This window comes from Cryptotermes secundus, unplaced genomic scaffold (genome assembly GCF_002891405.2).
Source record: "Cryptotermes secundus unplaced genomic scaffold, Csec_1.0 scaffold1033, whole genome shotgun sequence".
Taxonomy (NCBI): Eukaryota; Metazoa; Arthropoda; class Insecta; order Blattodea; family Kalotermitidae; genus Cryptotermes; species Cryptotermes secundus.
The window spans coordinates 729,575-744,374 of record NW_019723917.1 but is presented as its reverse complement, the minus strand read 5'-3'; the positions used below and the strand labels follow the sequence as shown (position 1 = coordinate 744,374).

The 14,800-nt window shown below is 39.4% G+C and overlaps 1 protein-coding gene across 2 annotated transcripts in view; it reads right to left on the bottom strand.

Moving 5' to 3' along the window:
- The window catches only part of LOC111862167 (mucin-5AC), a 181,889-nt gene that overhangs the window by 103,200 nt on the left and 63,889 nt on the right, over window positions 1–14,800 (bottom strand). The gene's annotated exons all lie outside the window — the stretch shown is intronic.

Below are 14,800 nucleotides of genomic sequence, written 5' to 3'. Positions count from 1 at the left end.
AAATGGAATTGCAAGTTCCAAAATTTTATTCTGATGTATCCAACAAAACCTGCACAGGTTACTCTTTCTTCTTCTACACAAAATTAGGCGAAATGTATAAGTTATATATTTATAGGCCTCTTAATTTCCTTCATTGTCTGTTATTCAACCAATTATATCATTCTACATATACAGAAAAATAATTCAAACTGAAAATAATATCCCCCAGCGCTGTTCTCAAACATTTCACTAGCAAATTTCTTACTTGTTATCGTGAAGATTTGGAAACCATTAGCACGAATGTGTACAAACTGAGAAATTGTTCATACTGACGGAATAAAGTTATGCAGTTTCTCAGTAGGCCAACTTTGATCAAAATAAGGAAACTGCTGAAATCTTTGAGACAGCCAGCAGATCTGCCAACATCAACGAAATTTATACTTTCAAGATCTTTACAATTTACTCTTTTCACACTGCCTGCTGCTCCTTCTAGTTCGGATTGCGGCGTTGTGTAACAAAGAAGTCCATAACATCACATGGCAAAGAGTTTAGGAATTACACTTAAGTGTCCAGCTGGAATTAGGGATGGTCAGCGGAAATTGTACAGCACATACAGATGAATACTGGACCCTTATTTCCAAGAAAGTGTATTTTTAGAATACATTTGAAACAGTACTTTAGGTATAATTCTGATAAAAATTGGACATTTTAGAAGTGCTTTTCAGATAAAGGTACGTGACTTTATTGCATTCACCAAACTTGTGTAAATTGTTCTGAATATTTATTACCAACCGTTTATCATCAACTTATATATGTTTCAAGACTGGTGTCGCAGCATTCACATTAGCATGTGGTTGTCAAACAAACTACTGTTATGTAAGTATCGTTCTACTTCTTACCAACAATTTGCAGGGGTCAGCAAGTCCAGTCACTGACAGTTCACGAGCAGCACCTCAGTAAGTTAGTTGTGTTTCTAACTGCTGTCATAGAGCAAAGGATGAATACAAAATTTTGTGTGAAACTGAGTGAAACTTCGACAGAAACTTATGAAATGCTGCAGTTCTCTATGGGTATGAAGCCTTAAGTCTTAGCGGTGTATGTGCATGGTGTAAGCTTAAAGGCGGGCGTGAGGATCTTCAGAATCATCCAAGAAATGAGCGCCCGACATCTCAAAATGCAGACACAATCGCAAATGCCCGTGAAATGACGACATGAGATCGGCATGGGCTCTCGGAATGCTGGCGGATGAACTGAACACCAATAAAAAGATGATTCGTCAAATTCTCCATGAAGATTTGCAGAAGAGGAACATCTGCGCAGAGTTCATCCCACACAGACTCACAGACCAGCAAGGGTAACGGAGACTCACATCATGCCAAGATTTCAACCAGACTTGTCAGAAGAATCTCAGTTTTCTTGATAATATTGTAACTGGGGATGAATCATGGGTATTTCAATATGACTCAGAGACAAGACGTCAGAGCATGCAATGGACAACAAAGTCACCACCAAGGCAAAAATCTTCGTTTTGAAAAGTCCATGTCCAAAATTATTCTGATCATATTTCTTTTCATAAACCTTCGAAAATTATAAAGAATTTATCCCTAGGAGGCGGAGAGTCAATAGGTCTTTCTATTTTGAGGTTATCGGAAGATTGCTGAAGTGCGCTTCCCGGGTAAGCCCACAATTTCGAGCAGATGCCAGCTGGCTTCCGTTGCACAACAATGCACTGGCAGTGAAGATATTTTTGGCCAAACACGGTGCTGTTGAGGTAAGGAGTCCACTCTGTTCTACTGATATCCTGTCAAAGTGTATTTTCCTATTTCATACGGTAAAAACTGCTCTCAAAATAAAGAGGTTTCAGGATGCTGAAAACATTAAAAAAAGTGACGTCCGAACTGAATGCTGTTCCTTTGGAAGCACGTGTATTCAAGTACGCAGATATTACTTTGGATAGTAAAAAACTATTTTCGGGTATTCTGCATTTTTTAATTCCTTTTTCAATTATTGCCAGATCACATATGTGCGTGTATATCATTATCACTGTCAAAATAGAATTTTTGAGCTACAACTTTTATTTGAAAATTATGCCAAATATAACTGGTTTCCACTTCTAGGAATTTTGCAGCAATAATTATTTTACAGCGCAAGGTTTACAGATTTGTTCAAACCTCCAACCTGGGCGACCAGGTCCCTGTGTATATATATAAGCTAAACCGATTGTTACAGAATATCTCACGTATTACACAATACGATTATTATAATCGTGTACAAGTCTATTTTTTGAAAGTCAATAAATATTCAATAATCTTGTTAAAAATTTCTAATTTTTTTTAATTAAGTAACTATGCCTGTCTACTTATCTTCATGAAATTTGAGAAAGTTTTAAGAATTTTGTGAAGGGACAGACAAGACAATGTTTGATCAAAATTAGTGATCGGTTCCAAAGTTATAAGATGACACAGCATAATAAGTTATTTCCATTTAACTACTTTTAAAACATGAAAAGTAACTGAAAGAGGGTATTTTGTATATAATACTGTTTCATTTCCTTGCACAACGTTTGTTTGGAAAAGCTTTCTCTCTGATAAATATTTACCAAGTTTCCCGTGAATTACCATGAAGATGCCCGCAGATTTTACGCAAAGCATTTGTAATTTTTATAAGACTTTAACCATATTTTGAAAGTGTCATCAAATTCTAGTAAATCTACTCAGTATCGAAGTTCATAAAACCTCTTTTATTATTTCTCGATTGACAAACACGATCAAGCTAATTGGAATACTCCTTCTAATTTTAATTAGGAACAGGCCAAGAACCACACCAAAAGGAACATTTTGTAGAACCCACACGTACCAGGAGGATGAACTGTTTCCCATTATTGGCTCCAGACAAACCAGTAATTCATTTTTATTATTATTTACTTATTTACTTTTCTAACAAATCGGCCAAGAAATGTGACAGGATTTGTTATCAAGTTTTCAAAATTTGTCGTTATGATTATGTTGATGCCCTAAAGAAAAAATGCATTTATATGTAGAAACATGTTTCGTCGAAACTATATAACTGTGATTGGATTTGCAACATTTGTAACAGAGTTTCGATGAAACCATTCCTTTTCTTCACATTCGAGTGGGTTACTTGAGTGTATTCATGTTTGTAATACTTCTTATTGCTAAATAATTCCTTTTATTACTCTGAAGGCCAAAACAATGAAACATTATTCAGTAAGTGCATAGGGTTATGCTACTTGCACCAGTGGAACATTTATGTCACACCTAAATGATTGCACTAAATTTTCAATATTATCTAATTTGCCTACTGCACACATCAATTCAATTCAATCCATGCTTATTTACGTGCAAACTTAACAGCACAGAGGCCAATTACAAAGCTAGCACGAATAGAGAAATACACAAAAATAGTTAAAAAGCAAATACAAAAATGATAGTCTATATTAATTACACGGTCTAGAAGTAAGCACAGAGAAAATTAAGTATATGTTACTGTCTCGACACAAAAATGCCGGGCAAAATCATGACATAAAAACAGGAAATAGATGTTTTAAATATATGATGACACAGTTCAGATATTTGGGAACAACGATAACAGATCGAAACCTGATTCAGGGGAAAATTAAGAGGCGATTGAACTCGGGTAATGCTTGCTACCATTCAGTCTAGAACCTTTTGTCTTCTTGTCTGCTGCCCAAAAACATAACAATTAGAATATACAAAACTATAATTTTGCCTGTGGTTCTGTATGGGTGTGAAACTTAGTCTCTGACATTAAGAGAAGAAAATAGACTGAGGGTGTTTGAGAACAGGGTGTTAAGGAGAATATTTGGACCGAAGAGAGATGAAGTGACAGGAGGTTGGAGAAAACTGCATAATGAGGAGCTTCATAACTTGTACTCTTCTCTAAGTATAAGTAGAATGATCAAGTAGAGGAGAATGAGGTGGGCAGGGCATGTAGCACGAATGGGGAGACGAGGAACTTACATAGGATATTGGTGGAAAAAACCAGAAGGAAAGTGATCACTGGGAAGATCAATGCGTAGGTGGGTGGACAATATTAAAATGGATCTTAGAGATATAGGATGGTGTTGTATGGATTGGATTGATCTGGATCAGGATAGAAACCAGTGGAGGGCTCTTGTGAACACGGTAATGAACCTTCGGGTTCCATAAAATGTTGGGAAATTCTTGAGTAGCTGCAGAATTGGCGGCTCCTCCAGAAGGGCTCAGCTACATGAGTAAGTAAGTAAGTAATGATACATGATACAAACTCCGTCTTCAGAGCAAACCATATATTGTAGGTCTTTCGTTTTGCTCTCCTTTACACACTACATGTTTCGGCCACAAACGGCCATCATCAGGTGTATTACTCACGTATCTGTCACACTGCACTTAGTTTAACATTACAAATTAAAAACACAGGTCTTCCTGAGTGTTCCTTTCGTCGTTATTACCAAAATCTACTTCGTTGATATCTTTGTTGTTTACACACGTCAATTTTGATTTCTCTGAATTAGCACTTATAAAATCTTCAGTTCTAATTTTAAAATCTTTTCAATTTTCCTCTAAATTTTAAAATTTAAAATTTTCAGGGTTACTAGCCCTATATCTATAGTGCTGCAGCGGCTACTTCTTGTTTCTAGTGCTGTACCGGTGTTATTCTCTGTAGTCTTTCTGTGTGCGTGCCACTGCTTATTTTTACTACGTGTGCACAGTGCTAGAAACAAGAAGTAGCCGCTGCAGCACTATAGATATAGGGCGAGTAACCCTGACAATTTTAAATTTTAAAATTTAGAGGAAAATTGAAACGATTTCAATATTAGAACGGAAGATTTTATAAGTGCTAATTCAGAGAAATCAAATTGACGTGTGTAAATAACAAAGATATCAACGAAGTAGATTTTGGTAAGAATGAAGAAACGAACAATCAAGAAGACCCGTGTTTTTAAATTTTAAACGTTAAACTGAGTGCAGAGTGACAGATACGTGAGTAATACACCTGATGATGGCCATTTGTGGCCGAAACATGTAGTGTGTAAAGGAGAGCAAAACGAAAGACCTATAATATATGGTTTGCACTGAAGACGGAGTTTGTATCATGTATCGAATGGAGTGCAACAGGATGCTTAAATATAATATTGTAAGTAAGTAATATTAATTTCACAGTTAACATGAATAAAGATACAGAAACAACACACATAGACAAAGCCACAATGTGAGAATTTGAGTTTCAAATACAGCAGCATACAATAATGATAATAATAATAATAATAATGAAAGTAATAAAAATAATGTTTAATAGTTTAATAATAGTTTAATTAATTCAGTATAAGATATGTTTCATCAACAGAGTTTTTGGTCCAATGACGTCAACGTCCCTACAAGCAACATTAGCAGCAGAAGCGCATCTAGCAGAGGGCAATTTTTGCTAACAGAACAGACATTGAACATAGGAAAGTCTCGGATGTATCGAACAGGGACCCGAAGACCAACAATTTCCAAAGCAGAAGGGCAAAGTACAGAACCACGATAAACTTGATAAAGGAAGAGGGCATCAAGGTGATATGTCCTCTTTTGCAAGGTGTGCAATTTCAATAATAATAATAATAATAATAATAATAATAATAATAATAATAATAATAATAGAAGTAGTAGTAGTAGTAGTAGTAGTAGTAAGTTGTATTCTGTTATGAAGATTTTCATTTCCGTTACACGTTACAGTGGGTATGCTTCTTCTTTAATATATTTTCTATACGTACTGAACCCATTTCTTCTGTGGTATCCCGTGAAACTCTTCGTAAAGCGTAAATGAATAAATTCTAGGGAACAAAGGGCGCAGATTCTTTGGACGTGTTTAACTACATTGAAGGTAAAATCGCGAGGAACGCTGATGAAGCTAAAGGTATTTAGGCACCTACATATTTTAAGTACCTGCAATAAAATTCTACAACTTCAATACGGCCATTCCTTCACATTGGACTCAAGTTAATGAGACGGAACTCTTTCAACACTTTGAAGCATAGGTTCATCTAAATAGTAAATTCAGTTTCCAACCTGCAGAAATAAATTTGTTCTCGGTTACAAATATCAACTGGTCGGGTTGCTTTATGAAATAATTGCTGTTAATTAGTGGGAATATTTCAGATCTTTCATTACTGAAGTGTATTCGTCATCATAAAGTCATTAAGTAATAACAATTCACGTAACGTTTAGTTTCCACTGTACCTCGACGCCTTCACCAGTTGGAATGCTCCTGCCGTAAGGTCAGTCTTCCTTTGAAGTGGGAACGGAACTAAAAGCCAATTCTTGTACTCGAACGGGAGGGTTCAGCTCTGATAACGCAAATGAGGCTTTGGATGGGATTCCGAGCTCTTTACGATAGTCGTTACGGCTAAAAAGGCATTCAATGACGGTCTGTAATGAGATGCGACATAGCAACTGCCGAGCACTGGTCGGAATTTTTTAATGTGAAAATCACTTTGTAAGATTTTTGACATAGTCACAAAATTGGGTTGCAACTGCCCTAAAGGCTCAGAAGGAGAAGAAAATGTTGGGGTGGGGGGAAAAAATTCTAGAAATAATTATTACGGTACGTACATTCCCTTCGCAGACAGTAGAATGAACTGCTAAATAAAAATTTATATATATATATCCGTGAATAACTTTCAACGCAGCTCGCCCCCGAGTTAACGTTCCCTCGTATAATCAGTGTTGTCCGCCTCGAAACACCAATGGCTGACACTGACCTCGGAACCCACCTCAAAACGATATTGGCCACCACGTGTTGGCCAAGGTGCTTTACCAGATGTACGTGTATGTTCGAATAGCAAGCAGTGTTCCACTGGATACCGCGGTATGTACTTTGGAATATTGTCAATACAGTCTTATGGTTGGATGAAGATCTGAGAGCAATGTCACCATATGCAGACTCAGACTTGATCACATGCAGCCGTAGCAAGGGATCATTAAATCGCGGGTTCTCTCCAGTATCCATTGCGACTATAAAATTACTGAAGCATAACCTCAGACCGACACACTGTTGCCATGCTTGTAATTATCAACATGCAGGAAATATTTCATGCAGAAGTAGGTATGTTACGATCTGCGTTCTTGCAAAATGGTTCACTGGTTATCGTCGTCACATGACAACTAGGTTCGGATTTCACACTACAGTAATGTTCTTGTTTCACATTATATGACAGAAAGTTTTAATTTCCTGAGGGACATTTACCGTAGTGTACTCTTTACAAAGCGCAGTTAAGTGTCTCTTCCTCCTCAGAAGTTTGCACGGTACCTATGTTGATACTGATAGCACTGATTACAGCAGATCAAGTTCAGTTGTAGCGTAGCTTATAGTGGAATTACGCTGATACTAATTTTAATGAAAATCATATTTTTGTTTCGATAATTATCAGCGACCATGTTAGGTAGATTCCCTGACACCACGGCGTGGCGTGGCGCGTCCTCAGGATGCTGATGGAGGTGATGGCCTCCAGATGTCGAGAATAGCTTCGAATATATTGAATAAGTAGCCGCGGATAGCAGACAAGGGGTAATCCTTCAACTTGGGGTTTGGGCGCGTGGCTACAAACTCCTCAGCGTTAAAAATAAGCTTAATACGAATTGTCACAAAGGGCCTCGGCCTTGGGCGGATTCCGTGGATAAACGAACTAGGCTAAAGAAAATGGACATGAGATTTGGTGTGTGAAATGTAATACGTCTGTATAGGGCAGGTTCGCTCATGGCATTTGCGAAAGGAATATCCAAATATAAGTAAGATATTGTGGGAGGGAGTACAGATCAGATGGGACAGAGGTGGCACGCGGCCAGGAGATGAATATATATTTTTCTATGGAAAGAGGAATGAGAATTATGAATTAGATACCTTTCTTTTACATAACGTGACAATATCATATCATCAGTTACGAGGGTAGAGTTTGTTAGTGACAGGATGACGTACAATGTTTGTCCTGAAAGTAATGTAATTAAGTTCGTAAAAAAAAATCAACGTATTTTTACAAACGTTTAAAATTCTTCGAAGTACTACCCTTGGGCATCCACACACTTTTGCCAGCGACATTTCCATGCACGGTACACATCCTGGAAGGCGTCGACGGGGACCTCGTTTAGAGCCTTTGTCACGGCGGTTTGGATCGTTTCAGTGGTTCCAAAATGGGTTCCTTTCAGGGCGGTCTTGTTCTTCGGGAACAAAAGAAGTATGCGATCACTCGCGATCGTCACTCGGTTGTTCTTGTGGTCGTCAGTCAACAATTTGTGGACCAACTTGTTACACACTTTCCGCATGTGCAAATTGTCGGTAACGATGTCGTGCGCAGTGGTTTTCGGAATACTGAGAGTCTCTGCTATCATCCGAACACTCATTCGACAATCGGTATTTAAAAGATCACGACCATGAGACATATTTTTGTCACTTTTACTGGTTGACGGCCGTCCAGAGCGGGGGTCATCCTCCACCTCTTTCCGGCCAATTTAAACAACTTCAACCACCTGAAGGCTTGAGAATAGGAGAAAGCAGACTCCCCGTAGGCTGCCTGAATCATTTGGTGGGTGTCGGCGAGGCTTTTGTTCAGTTTAGCACAGAACTTGATCGCGTGACGTTGTTCGATAGTCTTCTCCATTGCGCGTCGTGACACAGGCACTAACAGGAGGTTCACGGAAACAGCGATCCTGACGCTTCTAGAGCTCAGAGCAGACTAAGTTTGGAAGCGTTGTGAAGCTAAGCGTCTCTCTCCCTTTCTCAACCGGTCCGAACGCGCTGCAACCAGGAGGAGCGGCGGGAAAAATTAATTGCATTACTTTCCGGACAAACCCTGTATATAATATCAAAAGATCTGTGGTGCGATATCATTGTCCTGAATGTTCATGCCTCAACAGAGGATAAAATTGATGATGTGAATGGCAGGTTCTACGAAAAACTAGAATGCCTATTTGGTAAATTCCATGAACACCATATGAAAATTTTGTTAGAAAATTTCAATGCCAATGTAGGTAGCAAAAACTTTTTCAAGCCAAAAATTGGAAATGAGAATTTGCATGAAGATAGTAATGATTATGGAGTAAGAGCAGTAAACTTTACCATATTCAAAAACCTGACTGTCAAAAGTACGATGCCCCCACATCGTAACATTTATAAATTTACTTGTACATTTCCAGATGGAAAGATTCACAAAAAAAAAAAAATTGCCATATTTTGGCAGGAAATGTCATTGATTTGTACTTGATCTCTGATCCTTCAGGGCAGAAGGCTGTGATACTGACCACAGTCTGGTGGTGGCAAAGTTAGGGAGAGACTGGCAGTGAGTAAACAAAGTACTGATTTCGTATGGAGAGGTTCAATCACAAAAAATTAAAAGAGGTAGAGGGTAAAGAGCGTTATCGTGTTGAAATCTCAAACAGGTTTGTAGGTTTGGAAAACTTAGATGCTGAGGGGAATATTAATAGAGTTTGTGAAACTATTAGAGAGAGTAACAGATTTCAGCCAAAGAGAGCCTAGGTTATTATGAACTTAAGAAGTCGACAAAGATGTTCAAAATTGTTATATCAAAGGAAGCAAGCCACGCTGCAGTGGTTACAGGATCCACGCAAAATAAATAGGGGCGAATTCAACAATATATGACGTGAAGTCAGCAGGCATTACATGAATAAGAAGAGGAAATATCTGAAAGACTAAATTAATGAGATCCCAACGAACAGTAAGAACAAGAACATTAGAGACCTGTATAGAGGAATAAATGAATTCAAGACAAGTTGCCAACCTAGAAGTAACTTAGTGAAGGATGAGAATGGTGTTCTGCTTGAAAATTCCAACAACATTTTGAATAGGTGGAAGAAATACTTATCTGTTATTGATTATACATAGGGTCAGTATTGATAGGCAGACAGAAATACATACAGCTGGGCCGTTATTACCTGGTCCTAGGCCTTCTAAGGTTGAAATTGCTACTGCAAAATTGAAAAAGTATAAATCGCCAGGTAGTGAACAAATTCCGGCAGAACTCATTCGACAAGCTGTGAAATATTACGGTCTGAAATCCACAAAATCATCAATTCTATTTGGCATAAGGAAGAATTGGCTGATCAGTGGAAGGAGTCCATTATTATACCAGTTCAGAAGAAGAGTCATAAAACTCATTCAAATAACTTTCGGGGATATCACTCCTATCAACTTCATACGAAATTGTATTCAATATTCTTCTCTCAAAATTAAGTTCATACATAGATGAAATTACTGGGGAGTATCAGTGTGGGTTTCGACATAACAGATTAACTACTGATCAGAACTTTTGCATTCGTAAGCTACTAGAGAAAAAAATAGGAATTCGATGAGACAGTACATCAGCTATTCATAGACTTCAAGAAAGCCCACGATTCAGTTAGAAGGGAAGTATTGTATAATATTCTCATAGAGTTTGGGGTACACATGAAACGTATAGTAAAGCCCGTATGGGTAAATATTTGTCTGATAATTTTTCTATCCGCGATGGTCTAACACAAAGAAATTCTTTAAAGCCAAATCTTTTCAATTTTGCTTTAGTAAATGTCATTAAGAAGGTCCAGGAAAAGCAGGTGGGACTGAAATTAGATGGGGCACATCAGCTGTTCGTCTATGCTAATGACGTGAATATACTGACTGATAACACACAAACTTTAATTGATGCCAGCAAGGAGGTTGATCTAGAAGTAAACACATAGAAAACTAAGTATATGTTGCTGCTTCATCACCAGAGTGCAGGGAAAATCATGACATAAAGAGAGCTAACAGCTGTTTTGAAAATGTGGAACAGTTCAGATATTTGGACACAACACTAACAAGTCATAATTTCATTCAGGAGGAAATCAAGATGAGACTGAATTCGGGTAGTGCTTGCTACCATTCAGTCCAGAACCTTTTGTCTTCTCGTCTGCTGTCAAAACAAATATACAAACTTATAATTTTGCCTGTGGTTCTGTATGGGTGTGAAAATTGGTTCTGACATTAAGGGATGATATAGACTGAGTGTCTTTGGGAAGCATGTTTGGACTGCAGACAGATGAAGTGACAGAGATTGTAGAAGACTGCATATTGAGAGCTTAAGGAGGATGAGATGGGAAGGACATGTAGGATGGATGAAGAGAAGCGGAATGCATATAGGATATTGGTGGGAAAGACAGAAGGAGAGATACCACTAGGAAGACCATGACGTAGGTGGGTGGATAATATTAATATGGATATAAAGGATGGGATGGTATGGACTGGATTGATCTTGCTCATGACAGGGACCAGTAGAGGACTCTTGTGAACACGATAATGAACCTCAGGGTCCCAAAAAATATTGGGAAGTCCTTGAGTAGCTGCACACCTTCTCAAGAACTTCGCTTCATAAATTGAGTTAATTAACAGGGAGGAATTTTTCCTGCAAATGACGGGATTACATGCTGTCGTTCCTTGTAAAATAAGGTAAGAAGTTTAACGGGACAAGTCGCGGGACTTGCTGGATGTATCCCAGTCACACAACGGGCGTGCAGTTGATTGTCGGATGACCGAACAATTGCGCTCTGCTGATATCTGCCAGAACCCGGTCCCAGACCGTCCCACAGCGGCGCGCTGTTCTGCGAGACTTTGCTGACTCTATTAAATGGAACTGCGTTCTCATTATAGTTATGATAGTGGGTACATCCGATGCTGAGGTATCGATACTCTGACTGTTGAGGCTGTAATAGTGAAAGAAGCAGAACTAATGATTCCATCGTTTATGGTAAGAATGGTGTGTCGGTGTTAGTATTATGCGCTTGTCCTACGGCTCTGTGTTAACTGCTGAGGACATGAAGCGTGGTCTATTAACTGTGAACGATGCTCCCGGAATGCTTGCGATAGGATCATATTTTATGCCTTGCCGGTATACATAAGTAGTGTCACGTGATAGGGTGCCTATAGACGGGAGTGGTAACTACAAGCAACTCTAGCGCTATCGCTGATTCATACACTCTATAGTTCACTACAGCGCGCACTATATCTTCTCAGTATACGTACTGTGTCTTCACCGGTCGTCTAGTAACGGCTCCTAATATCTTAGCTTTCTCAGCTTCCGTGTTCACGTCCTTGCTGGCCGGCGACGGCCTCACGACTAACCATTTCATTACATGTCGTTCATTCTCTGCGTTCCCGTTGCTTCAAGAAGAGCCCCGCTGTATGTTGCAAATTTCTTGGTTGTTACGACATATTTAGACCGTGTCATGGCCTAGGCTTTTCTACTGCGGTGGCCCGGGTTCGATTGCAGGTCATATTACGTAAGATTTGCGGTGGACAACGTGGCACTGGGGCAGGTTTTCCCCAAGTACTTCGGCTTCCTCTAAAAATTCTCAGTAGTGGCCGGCGTACCAACTGGACTTAGCGTCACCCAAACCCACGAAATAAAAAATACTATATATTTCAACTTGTAAGGAAATATATATTCAACAGCTCTTGTCTACAGTGGACTTGAATTTCAGTCCTAAATCTGCTACATATCGCCCGGTCGCAGTCCCAGTATTCCTTCTGCATTCACGGGACACAGCATATACGTGGTTGGGAAATGTGACCTCATACTTTGCGGGGCGCACATAAACTACGCGTATTTGAAAATGAAGTGCCAGGAAGATATTGAGACCCAAGAAGGATGAAGGCCGATCACGGCGGCCGAGCAGTATGAGGCATGAACTGTCTTCTCTCACCCGAACTCTGGGATTGGGAGTTCGAATCTCTCTCAAGGCATAGATATCTATGTGTGAGTTTATTCTGTGTTTGCGCTGTTCTGTGTGTAGGTAGCGGCCTTGCGAGGGACTGGTCATTCGTCCGAGGAGTCCTACCGTCTATGTAAAAATTAATACAACACTGAAGAAGAGACCAGGGCTCAACAAAGGGCTGCAGAGCCACTGCTGAAATGTTGAAGAGGGTTGACGTGAAAACTGCGGATACGCGTGCTGTAAATGAGGAGATTCGTCATTTCTTTGGATCAACTGTTATTTATAAGACAGTGGGATTCTGGGAAGACGGATAATGTGGCTATGTGATTAGGATGGTAAGGCAAGGGATGCATGTCAAAGTTTGCTAGATAAACGCGTTTCAGTATATCGACTTAGAAGATAGCGAAGAAAGCGGGAGGGTAATATGAAGATGAGTCTTAGTCTNATATATGTGTGTGTGTGTCCTCTTCCACGTTTCCTAATTAGGGTAAAGGTTAAAGTCGTTTGCATTCTTCTCTTTTCTCTTTATTCCTTTACAGTTGCAACTTTATTGTTTGGTGGTAGCTTCTGCAGAATGATGCATCTGGCTTACTTCACATCTACATGCATATTTTAGTGATCAGAAAACACTGCCTCTTTCGAAATTTCAGAACGTAACTATGAAGTTCCCCTCCCCACGCACCCACACCCTTCGCCTCATTAACCTTGTATTGACAGTGTGACGTACAGACCCATTGCTAGGCTAGCACTCGGTAAACATTCTCTTGGCAGCGTACGAGCGCAACAGGACGTCCATTGCTAAGCAACGGATCAGTAATCAAGCCTTCTACACAAGAGAGAGGCTGTTTCTGCGTTGTCCGTAGCAAGGGGTTATAAAAGGACAAAGAAAATTGTTTGAGGGAGTTGTCAAGAACTGGGTAGAGTTCTGTAGATGGCAGTCGAAGGTGACTGAGAAGGAATGGCAAGAAAGGAATTGGACTGTGACAAGAAGACTTCATGCATGATTTGAAGTTACAGTGAGACGGCTATGAATCCGTTGCCAGAATACGACTAGTGAAGACAGAGAACTATAGTGTGTGTACAGCGGTGAACTGCAATGTGTAGAATAGCGATACCGCTGTAATTGCTTGTAGTCCCAAGTTGTGTGAATGAGGTGACAGTAAATTCGAACATCCAATCCAAAATCCCGTCTTTAGTCACTAATACTCGCGGAAATATTCATAGAGTACAGTACCAGTTGCAGTATGTTCATAGACGCTTCAGCTGATGAAGCTATTCGCGCCCATTGTTGGAATACGGGAATCTTTCAGCCTTCATAAATATCCCACGTAACTTATTTTATATTCGCGTGTTTTTGTTCATGTATTTTCCATTCTGGTCGCACGTCTCAAGTTACGACCCTGTTAGGATGAATCAAGCGGCGAACGCTTGCATATTCATCAATATTTTGCAGAACGCTTATACCCAAACACGCACCGGCATTTTATTGTGACTGTCCAAGGTGAGCTTTCATACTCAGTCTGCAATGAGAACAGAGAGTGCTGTCTCCTGGGTGTGACGACGTGGAGTCAGGTAGACGGTTACGTACAATTCGGAGGATTGAGGCAGCGTGGTCCCCCGAAACGTCAATAAACTTCTGCCATACTAGATAGCGTCACATACAACAAAATAGCAATCATGCAGTAAAAATATTCTCCGTTGTCATAGTGAAATATTTTTAAAAATATAGATATTAGTACGACTCAAACAGTCTGACGGCTTTGTAGCGTGTAACGGAACAAAGCGCAGACTTCAAAGTTACAGTGATCTGTCATCGCATGAAAATATTTCTCGAAACCATCACATTGCTACTTTCAATTTTCGTAAGGAATGTTTTAACAACTATTGCTTGTTCAACATAAAACTTCAGAAACTACTTGACCCTAGGATTTCTCCCCACCTCATATGTTCGCACTACTGATATCTTTTACTGTTGATCACAGATAGAAATGGGGACGTTTCCATTAACATATTTTACGAGAATCTGCTACTTTCGAGCTGTAATAATGACATTTGCATTTGCAAAAGGACGCAGATCGACA